Below are 16,782 nucleotides of genomic sequence, written 5' to 3'. Positions count from 1 at the left end.
CTATTAAAAGGCTAAAGAATAACAAAGCACCTGCCATTGATTTAATACCAGCTGAGTTAATTAAATATGGTGGAAATTCATTAATATGTCAAATTCATAAATTAATTTGTTTAATAGGGAATAAAGAAGAAATCCCTTAACAGTGGAAAGAATCCATAATTGTTCCTGTGTTTAAGAAAGGTGATAAAATGAACTGCAATAATTACCGTGGAATTTCTCTACTCTCAACAACATATAAAATATTATCTAACATTCTTTTAACAAGACTAACCCCATATGCTAATGAAATTATAGGTGATTATCAATGTGGATTTAAACGCAACAGATCAACTACAGATCAAATTTTTCACATCAGACAGACACTTGAAAAAAAGTGGAATTATAATCAAAATGTCCATCAGCTATTCATTGATTTAAAAAAAAGCATATGATTCGGTCAAAAGAGATAAATTATATAATATATTAGTAGAGTTTGGAATACCTAAGAAGCTTGTTAGTATGATAAAAATATGCACCAGTGAAACAGAAAGTAAAATTCGTGTGGGTATTAATATGTCTGACAAATTTACAATTCATGATGGCTTAAAACAAGGAGATGCATTATCTCCATTGCTCTTTAATTTTTCCTTAGAATATGCTGTTAGGAAGGTAAAAGAAACTAAAGAAGGACTAAAATTAAATGGTATGACTCAGTTGTTAGCATATGCAGATGATGTAGACTTACTGGGGGATGATGTGAATACAATTAAGAATAATGCTAAACTATTTTTCAAAACTGCTAAAGAGATAGGTTTGGAAGTTAACAAAGAGAAAACTAAATATATGCTTACAGGCCGAAACCAAGTGTTAGGTAATAATCAAAATCTAATTATTGATAACAACTCGTTTGAACCAGTTTCCAAATTCAAATACTTAGGAGTAATATTAACAAATGAAAATTATATTAAAGAGGAAATAAAAAGTAGGCTTAATTCAGGAAATGCATGTTACTTCTCTCTTCATAAACTTTTGTCTTCTCGTTTAATATCTAAGAAACTAAAAGTTAAAATATACAAAACAGTAATTTTGCCTGTAGTATTATATGGATGTGAAACTTGGTCCCTTACATTGAAAGAGGAACATAAATTGAGAGTATTTGAAAATAAGATCCGTAGGAAAATATTTGGACCTAAAAGGGATGAGGACACAGGTGAGTGGAGAAGGTTACATAATTTAGAACTACATAATTTGTATTCATGTCCAGATATTATTAGAATAATTAAATCAAGAAGACTTAGGTGGGCAGGCCATGTGGCACGAATGGGAGAGGAAAGAGGAGTTTACAGGATTCTTGTTGGGAAACCTGATGGTAAGAGACCTGTAGGAAGGCCAAGACGAAGATGGAGGGACAACGTTGAGATGGACCTAAGGGAAATCGGTAGGGATGGAAAAGAGTATATAGAACTTGCTCAAGATAGGGAAAGATGGAAGGCCTGTGTTGCTGCAGACATGAATCTTCGGGTTTAAGAAGGCTAGGGAGTTAGTTAGTTAGTTAGTTAGTCAATTCCCCAGATTTATTTATTTTCGGTAAGGTATGGATAGTTGATACGAGTCATATTTTACGTGACGTCACTTGGAAAAATATGACATTAAGGTACCATTTTCAACGTCTGTTTCCATGTTCAATTACAGGCATGGCTAACACGACAGTGTTACATGTCTAAAACATTTCATTAAAATAACCATGATGTATCGAATTTTGAGTACTAATTAAGAAAGTTATACAGGACTGTTTATGTTGTCTCTGGACTAAATCTTCTTATGTAGATGTCACTCTTGTCTGATGCATGTTTTCTAACTAGGAATTTAATCATATGTGGTGGTGATTATCTCGAGGATAATAAAAATGTTCGAAGGCACTAAAAACTCTCAAGTAAACACCGAAAGATACAAAGTGCAAGTTATTTTAATTGTTATTATTTTCTTGGGCACCATGTGTCGCCTTATTCGAATATGACCGTGTACATTTTTAATCTAGCATTGCAACATCCGCGCGTACATTAATCAGTGCGAGTCAAAAAAATCGAAACCTATGCAGGAGATTTGTTGATATTTTAAATATCAAGATTAACTATTTTCTAATTTCGTTTGCAATTAGAAAAAAATATTTGAAGAAGGTATATACATTTCAAATTTAATTATTGTATGTAGAAGTTGTAAAAGCCATGAGGGAAAAATGGAGGATTTCTAGCCCCTGGACGGAAACAGACGTTGATAGGGAGTATGAAACGGGTTTTTTCACCCTTTGAAAAAGGCTAAGCGAGCGTCTCGTGTTCTCGCCGACTTGGTTCGCTTATTTGAAAAGTTTTCAACGTAATATTATGTGTGTATGGGCTCTAATATGGTACAAATATTGTCTATTTTCTTAATAATAAACTAAGTAAGTAATAACAATTTCAAGATAGTTGGATGTTTTGTATAAACGAATTTAATAGCGACACTAAATCGGAATAGCAATATTTTATGTCTCTTGTCATTTTCGCATTTTTAAACGTAATTGAAAAATAATTGTTTTCCGTCATTCCCTTCAAATTTCTACCTCTCCTCTGTAATAAATTCTGACGCTTATATTTTGAAATTCGAAAAGTCTAGCATAATTCACTTACAGTAGTTTTCGGGTTGAAAATAAAATTTATTTAAGTTCCCTAGCAACGTAAGTTTCTATGGTCAACAACAAGCACGGCAAGCTCTAAAGAATTGTTTGTAATTATACCTCTAAACATTTAGTTGAAACAACCACGATGTAGATATTTTCGCATTGAGTATATCAATATATACGTAATTGTATCTGGACTGAATCTTCTTCTCATCTAGATATCACCCTTGTTTCAGGCACCTTTTCAAAACCAGGTGTTCATTCATCTGTGTGTGATCTGTGAGAAACATAATGTAGCTAGACAATTAAGAATTGAAGGAAACAATGTGTGCGGCAAAAAATGCCCTGAAACGGTTGCTAAGGACATGAAAGAAGGGCATTTCACCTTAAAGAAGGGCCAAATGACAGATTTTTGAATTTTCTCTGGCTTTTGGGACAATTTCATGGATGGTCGTAATCGGTCATTTTTCGCCTTCGGGGTTTCCTTCAGTGAGGATATTTATGTCAGTGAGTGAGTGAGTGGTGGGATTGGGGCTATATACAGGATCTCATTCTAATGGCGCCCACGGACCACGGAAACGTATAGGGGACATCAAAACAAACAACTTTTCTCCGTAACATTTTTCTCGTCAGTGCTTCATTTCGGAGCACCAGTCGTTCAAAATAGCCCATTTTGCCGCCAGAATGCTGGCAACCACACACATCATTTGATTGCATTTGTGACGTCATATCCCGTCGTGAAGCGATGCGTTCCAGGGTTGCCAGGAACACACATATTCTGTGGAAAATGCCATAGCTACAATCAGCCACATTATGTACTGTAAAACAAAACGAGAAAGCACGTTCTGTAACATAACAGGAAGTCAACAAACGATACGAAAAATAGTAGAAAGATAATAGAATTCAAGTGGAAGTGGTCATATCGAATTTTATCTCAGCTTACATGTCAAATATTTGCAAATGTAGTTACCAAGTTAGCATTTACAATTTAGTCTATCCACTTCGCCCTTCTGATACTATTTGTCTGTGACACATTGAACAGATGACAAAATAGAATGAAAGAACTCAAAATTCCAAAGGTAAGCAATACATAATATAATGTATATTCAGAGCATTATGACGCAAGTGGCAAAATTGGCTGAAAATACAGGGATATAAGCAGTAGTAATACAAGCTCTCCGACGACTGTGTTTATCTATGCACCGGATACACATGTAATAGTTTGCAACTGTGAAATGGACAGTATATTCGCTACTGATTCATCATTAAATTGTTACTGTGGTTGTACTTGTTTTAGCCGTAATGTAACAACGTGAAATTCGGATACTTCTGTCAGAGCGTATAGAAGAGGAAGTGTGCGCACTTCGGTTTCTTCCCGTAAGCCAAGTGAATAGAGCGGTGCCCCACCGAAACACTGGCATCACCTTCGCTTGCGACGAGCGTCTTCTGCTTGCAGTGCGGCCGCGCATTATGTAGAGCGTTGTGTTGTGTTGTGCTAGAATAACATTGTGTCCTTTTATTAATGACAACGTTGTTACGTTATTCAGTTTAGTGTCGTTAGATTTGTGATTGATCCGTTGTGACTAGTTTGTGTTGTGTTCAACGCATTATTGTGTTTGAGACAGCAGCGAGCGAAAACTACAAGATGCCTACGTGTTTCGTACCCGGCTGTAGATCTGGATATGACTCCTGCACAGGCAATATATAAAGGATCAGAAGCACATACAACTTTAATAAAATGGAATGCTGTCCTTAGAGATAATCGAAATTCCTTCGCTTCAGAAAAAAAACGCTAGAGTCCTTAAGAGTGACTTTAGAAAGTACTTTAGAAGTGTCCGAATATTTGTGGAAGAACAATTACAAGTACGTTTTGACAGGAAAATTTAATCAAGATCCTCTAGAACACCATTTTGGTATATTGCGGTCGTTCACTTGTGGTGATCATCCCTCCACTGTGGATTTTCTGCACTTACATATGTGCAATCAATTTACGTACCAGCAAAAATTGCTTTATTTTCGGGCGGAAACTGTGAATACAGTGTCCTCTGACGTCTTTTGTTAATGAAATGCGAACTCTGGCAAGAGCAACCGAAAATAAAAATCTTTCGGTGAAGAAGCAACCTGAAAATAAAATAAGGGGAAAAATTTCCATTGTTGAAGGTGAAATTCAAATACCGGACTGGGAAAGCAACATACCGTACTTAAATGAACAAAGTGTTGGTAAAGAATACTTGGTGTATCATTTGGCAGGATACACAGTGCGGTATATTTCAAAAGTGACGCATTGTAAACTGTGTACAACTTTTCTGCACGGGGAACCAACTAACGTACCTGCCTCACTTACGCTAATCCAAGACCATAGGCGCCGACTCCATGGGGCTTAATTGTGCCCCATGAACTTAACTTTAAATTCACATTTGAAATGTTCTAGACCATCAACTTTGGGAGGCTGAGACCGCTAAACCATCAACTTTGGGGGGGGGGGGGGCTATGACCAGAGACAGCAAAACACATGACTTATTATTATATACTAAGTATGTAATTATGAGTATTGTTAAAATTGATATTTTTGAGAAATTCATGGGCTTTTATGAGATTCCGAACACTGAGGCCAAAACTTAAAAAAGGGAGAGTGATTCATTCATTCATTTATTTCAGTGATCAGAGCCCCCCCCCCCCCCCCCCAATAATTTTGACAAGTCGGCGACCCTGTCCAAGACTATGGTTCGGGTGACGGCTGTAAATACCTTACCTATGCATCGAAAAGTGTTTATGATGTGCTGTTACGAGTGGAAGATGTTGTTGCAGAGAAATTATCATGTGCTAATAGTTTATGGGGTGATATATTTTTTGAGTGTTTGGACAATTTAAATATAATTGCTGTAAAAACTTCGCAATTAGGATGCTGTGAAGATCATGTGCTGCGTACGCTATCTAAACTCGTATTTCACTATCTGAAATGTCGATTTTTCTTCCGCACCAAGGAGATAAGAAAGGAATTAAGTGCCTCGAACACAGCAAAATCATCTCCGAAATTCTTCAAACTATCCAGCTGCTGAGCTCTTCTCCAAACGTAAGTAACATGCATTTTTGTTTCTTATGTAGTTAGCTATGTAAGCAACGCGAGCATCTTCCGCGCAGTCTCAAACGTCACCACTGCCATCTAGGCGGTGGACCACGGCAACTCAGGGAGTGCACACACTATTCCTTCTATACGCTCTGCTTCTGTTATCAGCTCAAAAGTACCGCAAGGCATCTGGTCACAAACCTGTAGATATCAACCTTGCAACGAGATTTGCAAATATTTGACATGTATTGTAGTTGGGTGTCAACAGCCACGTGTAAGCTGTAAGACCAATAAAATTTATTGTTGTTGATATTTGATATGTAGGCTGAGACAAAATCCGACAGTGACATTTTGAATACGTTTTTTTTTAAATTTCTCATATCGTTGGTTCACTTTGCCCTTTTCCTGCACTGTTAGAAGTTACCGTGAAATTTACTACATCCTACCGTAAAAATTTTACGGACACGACCGTGGATTCGAAAATACTTCCATACCGTTTTAGACCAAGCCGCGCATGCGCATTTGTGTCGCTCGTCAACTTTCACAGGCCAACATGGCCGAAGCGTATGTTTTTGTTGCTGTGTTGTGCTTCTTTATCGATGGTTGTGCTTCGAATGCCTGCGTGGAAAGTAAATCTACATAACTCAAGGTACGTATAATGTTTTTATTTTTTAACATAATGGAATGAAAATTCATTGTAACACAGTTTATTAGTGCTATATTATTATTATTATACTGCTGTACTACAGCGCTGTAGCTGTACTATGCAACGAAGCCAATAACCACGTGCATTTATTCAATTTGCCTGTTTAGTGGAAGATATAAATTCATCGATGTCTTTATCACATGTACCACATTGCAAATACCGGTCACTTTCATTAGGTAGTATACAAACGATATATGAAGTGCGTGTCTGTTGTTTACAAGTAGTACTCAGAAATTTTTGAAAGCAGAAACTTGCAATAGCCGAGTTACGGATGGTAGAAATGTTTAGTAACACAGACTCTGAGGTACAATTTTTTCTTACTTGACAGGTTTTGATGTTTTATGTAACATAGAATGTGCTTCAAAGCGCGGAAAGCACAAACAACCGCGATATTTGATTCCAAACCACAGCTCACGTAAATTAAAAACCTCCTATCTCGGAGTACTTTCGCAACTTTTTATTGGTCAAAATTGGTGTATGCATATTCAAATAGCTTAAAATACGTGCAAATGATAACGTCACCAAACTTAGCACTACTAACAATAGTTACACTTCTATTTTGGTTTTGTGAGTTTTCAGTCCTTCGTGTTTGATTTACCTTATTTTATAATACATTTAAAATGTAAAATTAATATTTATTTTCAATTATTGACTTTTATTATTAATATTTTGGGTGCACTTGCACGAAGCCTTCGAGCTTTCCTGCTTCAGGCTAAGGAAACTAGGTACTTTACTTCACCATAACTCATTTCCCTGAGCTAAAAACAGCAGAAAAGCTACATAAACAACTTAATCTTTATAAAAAATGCAAACACTTTCACTTGGTGGTACAGAAAGTCAAGGGTACCTAACTATTCATCTGGCATAACAGCCTAAAAGTACTGGCTGAAATTGTATGGATTTCATCAGTAGTGACTGAATGATACTGCTAATCCTGAACCTCCACACATAAATAATTCCAGGGAAGGGTTTAAAAGCTTTACGGGAAAAAATGACACGGTGTGCTTCAATTGTCCCCTTCCTTCACCTATCCTGTACACTGAAAAACAAATCATGCAAATTAGCCGAAATTTATCTGAAAGTCCCAAAATTATAGTAAAATTCAATATTGGGTTCTAGACCCCATCAGAGTAAAGATATTTTGATCTAGCTAAGGTTATCTGTTGAGAAGTATTTAATCCCATGGGAGATTTATAAATGAAGAACTGGTCTCCCAATATTGTTAATTTTATTCATAATTTTGTATTTAGGTAAGTAGAATTACATAGCTTTGACAAAAGTCAAGTGAATGGTTAAAAATACACATTTATAAGTAATTATAATAGTGTACATTTACACAAGTTGGAGGTGTTATATTTAACTTTGTATGTGAAAACAAAATTGAAACTTAGAAATAAATTTTTATCTGTGGAACACTGAGGAATTTTCTAAAAAAATAAGATGGCAACACTGATTTTCACTAATATTGACTACTTGGATGTTCCATAACATATTGAGCATCCACTTAAAATCCTTCTGCTAGTTCTAAGCAAATAATGTGAAGTAAAAGCAAAATTTTTGTAATAATTCAAAATTCCTTCGGTTTTGCGGCATTTTCCAAGAATGACACTTTTACATAAAAACTGAGTGGTACTGACATGAAAGATGTTAGTTCTTGGTGTCATTTTGTATTTCCCTTCAAGTTTAAGCTGTTCATGACTGCAACAATTAGCATTCATGCAAATTTAACTGTAATTAGGTATCTTATGACTGATTTAAAATCCTTTTTCTCTCGCAAGAATTACAATTTTGGACAAAATTTGGATTTAAAGTTCCAGTAATCAAAACAATGACACAATATAAGTTTAATACACTAGATTTAGGTAATTTATGGTTTAATTGTTATCATTAAGTTTAAAACTGTACAAAATTGTTAATAATTTATGGTTTTCATGCTCAAAATTCATTTAATTACAGGTTTTTATGAGAAATTCTGATTTTAAGTCTGGAAAGTAAAAGATATGCCAAGAATTGTGCCAATGGGTAGTGAGCTGTGAAATTTCTGTGGAGGTCCTAGAAACTGCATTGAAACCTCTTTCGAACAAGATCCACAAGTAAGTTGCTTTTCATGTTTTCAACTAGAACCTGAAGCAACAAAATACCCACCCCTCCTCCCATTAGAAATGGATCCAATAAGTTTTTTATAAGAAATTTGAAATGTTACTTACTCAATGGTTGGAAGTTAGCTTGAAAGATAAATAAAATAAATCATGGTAAAGGTTATTGAAAGTTTTCAATCTTGTGTTCTGGCAACTATCATTCAATCCCCTTACCTTTACTTTCCATGCGAATGGCTGTATGTGGAGAGAGTGGGTCATGGAATTGAACAATTACTTGAATTGATAGTAACACATAGGGCCTACTTTTTTTAAAAAAAAATTCTGCCAATTTATAATACAAACTCCTGTAACTATTTAAGGTCAGAGTGGGCTTTCCTTAAAAGTGGGCCAACTGACATTCTTTGAAATAACCCTTCCGTGTACTGAATGCAAGTTGTTGTTTTTTTATTTGTTGTTTGTTCATATATTTGTTATTTTGAATGAGATTCTTACATTTATTATTGTTATTACAGGATCGTCCCTAATAGAATGCATGGAAATTATGCTTTCAATTGAGCAAGAATTGATAGAATGCTTGGCTTCCTGAATGCTATATCAGTATCCATTTCAAGCATGCAACACATTGGAGTTTGGCAAAAGGTATGTTGTATCATGTGTGAATGGAACACTGCACAAACTTTCACATAATAATTAAAAAGCTCCAAGTTTGTAGTTAAAATATTTTTAATTCTCCTGAAATATTCACATCAATTCAGTGCATAAAACAGGTGGTTGGGTCAGGAGCAATGTGGTTTTAGTGCTAGACCCATACTTTAATCACCAAACATTCAGAGTTTGAGTCTTCTTGTCAGCATGGATGTGGTTTGTTGTACAATGAGATGCATAAGAATTGCAAAGTAAATTGTCCATTGCCATGTTTATTGCCCTTGTTTTACGAAATGAGAGCCTAAAAAATGAAACAAAATTTCAAACAAGCTGCTGAAAATTTCTACACCAGCACTTGCATACATAAAAGGTCAGTCCCTAAAAACACGAAAGAAGCAAGAGAAATATGAATGAAAATTGTTATGGACAATTTGCTGACCCAATACTTGTGCATCCCACAGTACCATTTATTATTTAATTATAATATTGGTCATTTCTCATGTTAGTATTGTATCTTAGATCTAAAAGATGAATGGTTTAATCACTGAATGCAGTACTGGGTTTACCATATGATTTGGCACACACGGAACGGAAGTAAGGTAAAGCCCCTCATGCACCATGACATGAAGGCACAGCGCAATGTGGAAGTTGGGCCCCACCAGTGCTGTGATACCATAATTTACCACAGCTATACACTAAATTTCATGAAACGTTAAGTGGAGACCATGTTTCCATTAACTATGGATTATATTTCTATTAAATATATGGATGAAATCTGCAAACTTCTCTAAAAATGTGGAAAACGTGGTGGAATGCTGATGATGATGATGATATGTGGCATTTTACAAATAAAAACAAATATGGAATACATATTTTCATGATTGCATTTCAACATGCAGGCTACAGTACAGCATGTTATTGTATCTCCATTTCTTGTTTCATTGCTTTTTTGAATTTTAGTTTTGTTTTCTGTTAACCACTTTAATAATACTCGTAATGACACTGAAAATGAAAACTTGCAAAAACGTACATAAGAAGTTCTCTTCTTGTTTTGAACTGACATAATGCAGACTTCAATTGTCTCTTGGCAGTAAAGACATCCAACTAACTGGATTGTCATGGTTCACATAGGTGGTGTACTGCGTAGAAATTTTTGCAAAGAAAATTCAGGCTTGACCAGGACACAAACCAAGTTCTTTGGCATACCATGTCATTGCTCTACGGACTGAAATAAACCAGGGCTGGCTTAGTAGATAAGTTAGTATAGTTACTTTTTCAAATTAGTTACTCTATGGGTAACTGGGAAGGGAGGGGGTGAGACAGCTGAAACATGGTATTGATCACATCATCTCCACTGTAGCCAGTAGAGAATGTGGAACCATGTGCCTTCATGGAATGGTGACAATCCACATATGTATTTATTTTTTGAGGGAACTGTATCAGTGGGAAACCACTACTGAACTTACGCACCACTGAACACCTTTGACAATGTTATTCTGTTACTTGAGAATTAATGAAATTTTAAATTTATGCTGTTGCAATTGCATTTGGTTTTGTATCAAATTCCTTAATGGTATATTTCTTCTTCCCAGGTGATTTAATCCAGCAGAAGGGTCCTAAGTTAAGAAGAAAAAAGCACAAGTGCAATGTAGTAATTATTTGACAAAATGCAAAGAAACAAGTGTAAAGTGAAAATAAATAAAAAGTAAATTATAATTATGTACTTGGTTGATTTGAATAAATTATTTATATTATTTGAATTATTACATCTCATTTGAAAATTCCATTTTTAAAACTGAAAAGTATTTCAGAGGATTGCACCACTAGCAGGGATGGAAGATTGGTAGTAATGCCAGTAAAAGCCAGTTTTTTTTATCTTATTTTACTTATTTATTTACTAATTTTTATGTTGAATTGATTCTCATGGGCTATCGATCAAGTGGGTTTTGCAACTGTTTCTGAGCTTTTGAGACTAATGCCACTATCTTCAGGCTAGAATTACTTCTTTACCTTTACCCTGAAGATGAGAATAAAGTCAGATCTAGGAACTTCTCAGACTTTTGTAGAATTCATGTGGTCAAAGAGAGAGAGAATCTGTTCATCATTTGCCTACAGAAAAACTTCGGCTTATTATAGTATTGTGTGTGTTTATGAGTGCAATTTGTGATTTACTTGTTGCATTGTGAGGAACTTGAAGTGAAATTAATTTTTTCAGTTCAATTACAGATATTTTTGTAATATTTCCTAATTTAAGTAATAATAATTATTGTACTAACAAAGTAGTCTCATTATGGAAATGTATTTCCATAAATGCTAAAACATTGAAATTTTAAGGTTTGAGGGCTACGTTTTCCTTTCTGCTTTCTATTATGTTATTCACAGGGTTCCTGAATATCTGAAAACACTGAGAATTTGTTTTTTGCTTGGAAGGATTTTAAACATATTTCACCTTTTCCTCATAACTGTTTTTCTTTGTGAATGTATCATATCCTTACAATGCATTAGGGCACACATACATATTGTAGTAAAGGGAGAGGTATAGTTTCAAGTCCACTTTATGTTCAGATAGGCTAATTGGGGCTGGACCTACAGTTTTGAAGTGGAATCCAAACCATTGCATTATGCCTCCACCAGGGTATTGAACTCAGGACTCGATCACAAGGTAAGAATAATTTAATTGTGCCATCAGAGGGCCTGGAAGTATCTAATAAAATAATTAAAACATTGCCTTCAAGAACATGTTAATTTTGTCCAATGAAAATGTATGTCATTGCTGGTTATGGAGTTGGTGGATGCCATAGAAATGCTATTTAATTAATAAGTTGTAATTATTATTTTGGTTATTATTGGGTTAAATGTGATATTGATTATAAATGATGGAATGGGTATAATAAATACAATGATACTCCTGTATGAACTGGGTTTCATACCTGGCACATCTAGCTTTATGGGAGTTAGCTCACCAGTCCACTACAGAAGCCAGAAGGGGGCTCAAATACGTAATTCGTAGGTCAGTATTTCCCTCTAGTTAAACAGGTAATTTTTACTTTCTAACTACTGTCGACCTCTGCAAGGGTATGTAAATCAATTGTGTGTTGTGCAAATGTAAAATTCTCTCTAAATGCCTTAGTATCGTGGAAAACTATGAACTGTGCTGCCAAGGAGTGTTTTAAGCACATACATTGGCAGTGAAATTGGAAATTTTATACCTATGGCAGAACAAAATCAATCATCAATATGTAATGTAAAATAACTTTTTGACATTAAGTCTGGCCAAAAAGTATAATTTTTTACATTATGCAAAAAAGTATTCCATCTAAATACAGCCAATTATTGTTTAAATTACGGCATTATGCCGTATTTTTTAAAAAACAAACATGTTAAAATTACGGTATATTACCGTTTAATATACAGGTATCCGTAAAAAGAAATTTACGGTCACCGTAATTTTTACGGTATCTGGATGGCAGCGAGAATTGACGGTCTTAGACCGTTTTTTTTACTGTCAACTTTTTACAGTGTGAGATGACTGCTGATCTTCTGGCTGGTTATGATGTTCAGTCTGCTGGACGCGTTTCTCGCTTCGTTTTACAGCTAATATTGTGTGTTCCTTGCAACCCTGCCGTGCGCTGTTTCGCCGCAGGATAGGACGTCACAGATACGATCAAATGTTGTGTTGGGTTGTCAGCATCCAGGCGGCGAAACGGTCTTTTTTGAACGGCTGTAGCGTCGAATCGACGCACCAACGAGAAAAATGTTACTGAGAAAAGTTGTTTGTTTTGATGTCCTCTATACGAATCTGTGGTCCGTGGGCGCCATTAAAATGACACCCTGTATATATTGGATACACATGCAGTAATTGATTTTTGTTTGAATGTCTATTATTTTATTTCATTTTTGTAAAAAATTAAATTTTCGATATACGAAACTTTAAGACAACGAAAGCTGACAGCATGTTACAATTATCCAGTCAGTCGTAGAACAGGAACACATACAAGCGAAACAAATCGAGCCTGAAATCTTCCAACACTAAAACGGAAATCCGCACGTCGAAAGTTTTGACTCCGAGCCGACTCGGAACTACCACAAAGAAACACCGGACAGTTTACCACTGGCGGAGATACCATCAATTGAATGCACATGGAATTCGAATCCTTTCATTGCAGTTGTAATTAAAAAACTGAAAAAGAAAAAGCACGGCTCACTTTTGTTTGCTATCATAAAACGTGCAAAACTGCTCAGGCCCACTGCCATTGTTAGCGTACTGGATCAACCTTATTCTTAATAGTTTGTCTGCTTGATTAACCTTGTATTAATGCGAACAAAACACTCCCCCTTTCAAACCGATTCTAAAGGCATAAGAAGTGGTGTTTCATTTCAGTCCCATCGCCGCGATCACCCACAGGTAGGAAGAAAAACTAATAACCATAACTAAAAATCAATAACAAGTCAATCAAACGAAACGAATCCTATATTTTTGTGTGAAAAATATATAGAATTAGTAGCTAAACTATAAAATTTTGTCCCCCCAAAAAAAATTCCCATCACGCAGGCGCGCCATGTATTCCCCCTGTAGGCACCCCTGATTCACACTGCAAATCCAATTTTATATGGATTTTTTCAACAGAGTAAACATGTATGTTGAACTTGCCAACACCACATGCAGTTACAGCCTCCAGTTTCCACGGTTCAATAGATATCGCTGTAGTGAAGGCATTATTCTGACACCCCATATTTTACGTACAGATTTTCATATTTTCTTAGCGTCTGACAGTAATTGATCGTAGTCTTTTGTTCTTGAACTTCTCATTTCTTAAAAACCAAACATAAAATTATGGTAATAGACAGTTTACTTATCATCTTTGATTGATTGTAGATTTGATTGATTGAATTGGTGTTTTAAGTCTACTTTATGCACAGTAAGGATAATCTAGACTGGGCCTACAGTTTAAAGTGGGATCCCAATCTTTATGTGCCTCCACCGGATATCGAACCCGGGACCCCTTGATTACAAGGCGACGACGCTCCCACTGCGCCATCGGGGAGGCCCTATTGATTGTAGATTGTTTATATTATAATTACATATATTTTATTTCTTTTACTGTAATTGTGATTTTCAAAAAGTTATGTAAGATATCAACCATGCCTTGTGTCAATCTATTTTGCAGTTGCAATGAAGAGAAGTTTGCCGCAGGACGAGTCTTCTTCAAAGAGGAGAAGGTTGGAAGAGGTAAGTACTTTTACTCCATTCTACCATGCATATGTCAGATGTTCTTTTCAATGTGACCATACAATTCAAAGAGTGTCATGTGGAACAGTTCTTTTCTATCACTGTTAGAATTAAATAGAATTCAAAACGTCAATTCAATTTCGGCATAATCTTAACCTTCTAAATTTTGTGGAAACAGTTTTGACTCGATTACTGATGTGAGACGGACGTGTCGAGCACCATCGAGATCGGTCGGTAATCAGTTTGTTCACAGTCCCGTGATATATATATATATATATATATATATATATATATATATATATATATATATATATATATATATATATATATGCGTGTGATATGCATATGACAACGACCGAATGTACTAAGTATTGTTGTGCACAGTCCTGTGTGTACATGCGTGTGATATGTATATGACTACGACCAAACGTACTAAGTATTGTTGTGCACGGTCTTGTGGTATATACGTGTGTCTGATAGGAACATGGCCAAGAGTTGGAACATGGTTGGAACACTGTTTTGCATTACTCTTGGCCATGTTCCTATCAGACACACGTATATGGGACAGGACTGTGCGCAACAATACTTAGTACATTCGGCCGTTGCCATATGCACATCACACGCATATCACGGGACTGTGAACAAACTGATTACCGACCAATCTCGATGGTGCTCGACACGTCCGTCTCACATCAGTAATCGAGTCAAAACTGTTTCCACAAAATTTAGAAGGTTAAGATTATGCCGAAATTGAATTGACGTTTTGAATTCCATTTGTGGAAATTTGGAGGAAAACGTTACAAGCAGCAAAGAACAGTTTAGAGTAATATCAAACCTCCTATGACTTCAGGCAATATATTCCCGTTACACCAAAGCAAAGTATCCAACCATATTCTGATATTACTTTATTTCTAGTGCCAAATCTTTGGAGTTTGCAACCAGTACAGAAGGATGCAGACCAGATGATCGGGACTTATAAAAGGGGTTATTGTGAGGAAATGAGTTTTACGACTTGTGTCGCCAGAATACCTGGAGAAAGACACATAGTTGACAATAGCAGTGGCTGCCTCTGGGTCATTAGTGGAAAGATGAATAGAAGAGAGAGCTAGGATTAGCAGATAGTTGCCAGATTTAAGATATTTCCAAGAAAATTTAGTATAAAGACATCGGGATTTCAGAAGTAAAGGTCACTGTGATGCGAGGCTAGACTCGGGGCGAAACCGTTATGGACCATGTGTGGCGAATTAGGGTTTGCAAGGGTGAATCTTACAGCAATACTGGCAGGAAGTTGCTGCAAAATCAGAGAAATACTGGAAAAATCTAGAAATAAGAAGAAATGATAGAATTCTTAAATGATATGATAAATTAATTAAAAATGAAATATACATATGAACAGTGATAGAAAAGAACTGTTCCAAATTTCACCATAGCCGTTGTAGCGGAGTGGTTACCACTGCGCACTACGACGCTAGGAGTCCAGAGTTTGCCAGAATCTACCAATAGCGCTGCACTGGCTTTCTCTAGAACAAGTGCTTTTGTTTACATCCACTTCGTAGTGGAAAATAATGGACTTTAAATGTGTAATTTTAGTTTCTCTGAAATCATCATGTTTTATCTGATGAGGCATTTTTTGTGCATCACAACAGAGAGCAAGTAATAAAAGTGCCCCGTGATGCATTTATCTGTTTATTTTGATGCATCATTAGCAATGGTATGATTTTTGTAACTTCCCATCGCTTTTCTGCCACTTTTGACTAATCGCGACGATGAGGAATGAAATTGATTAAGAGACATTCATTAAGAACACTCGTGCTCAGTCCAAAACTTTGGTTGCGCAAATTCAATATATAGGTATACCGAAACGAAACCACTTGTCTCAGTTAATAATAAATAGTAAAGCTGTGACACTTACCCTGTATTCTTCGGTGCACGTGGAGTTGGTCTCATCCAATTTTCTTTTGAGAACAGCACTTGTATGAGTATGTGTGTGTGTGTGTTTGTGTACACCATATTTCCGTTACACTAACAGATATGTAAACTTCACTTTAAGCTCAACACTGCATTATTATATGCAACAAACCACACTTCACTTAACTTCTTAAAACACAATTCTCACTCTTCTAATCGCCTATAGATGCTGTCGAAATGAGTCACGTCACCAGTCTATCTCTTTAGAGATTTTTATGGTTGAACCAGGTACCTTAAAAGAAAAGAAAGAAATGTTGAACACATGATATATAATACATGATTATAGCCAGAAATGAAGCTATTTGAAAGCGGGATGAGTGTCAATACCTCCTCTTGTTGCAAATTATAGCTCAAATTTGCACACACACACACCGACCGCTTGAAGTGGAAATTGCTAGCTCGGGGGATGTTTGGTTGTGACTTGGGGCTAGC

The 16,782-nt window shown here is 35.8% G+C and overlaps 2 long non-coding RNA genes across 4 annotated transcripts in view; one reads left to right on the top strand and one right to left on the bottom strand.

Annotated features, from left to right (window-relative positions):
- The window catches only part of LOC145989781 (uncharacterized), a 543,271-nt gene that overhangs the window by 226,648 nt on the left and 299,841 nt on the right, over window positions 1-16,782 (bottom strand). For 2 of the 3 annotated variants that reach the window (XR_014441896.1, XR_014441895.1), the window contains exon 5: window positions 16,295-16,582. The exons of the other annotated variant lie outside the window; for it this stretch is intronic. This is a non-coding gene — a long non-coding RNA (uncharacterized LOC145989781). The remainder of the gene's footprint in view (window positions 1-16,294; window positions 16,583-16,782) is intronic. 3 annotated transcript variants of the gene reach the window in all.
- On the top strand, window positions 6,249-10,912 carry LOC145990165 (uncharacterized). The gene is made up of 3 exons (XR_014441940.1): window positions 6,249-6,351; window positions 9,020-9,146; window positions 10,745-10,912. It is a non-coding gene; the product is annotated as an uncharacterized LOC145990165 (long non-coding RNA).

Source organism: Lepisma saccharinum, chromosome 7, assembly GCF_977018435.1.
Source record: "Lepisma saccharinum chromosome 7, izLepSacc3.1, whole genome shotgun sequence".
Classification (NCBI taxonomy): domain Eukaryota; kingdom Metazoa; phylum Arthropoda; class Insecta; order Zygentoma; family Lepismatidae; genus Lepisma; species Lepisma saccharinum.
This window is presented reverse-complemented; position numbering and strand designations above follow the sequence as displayed.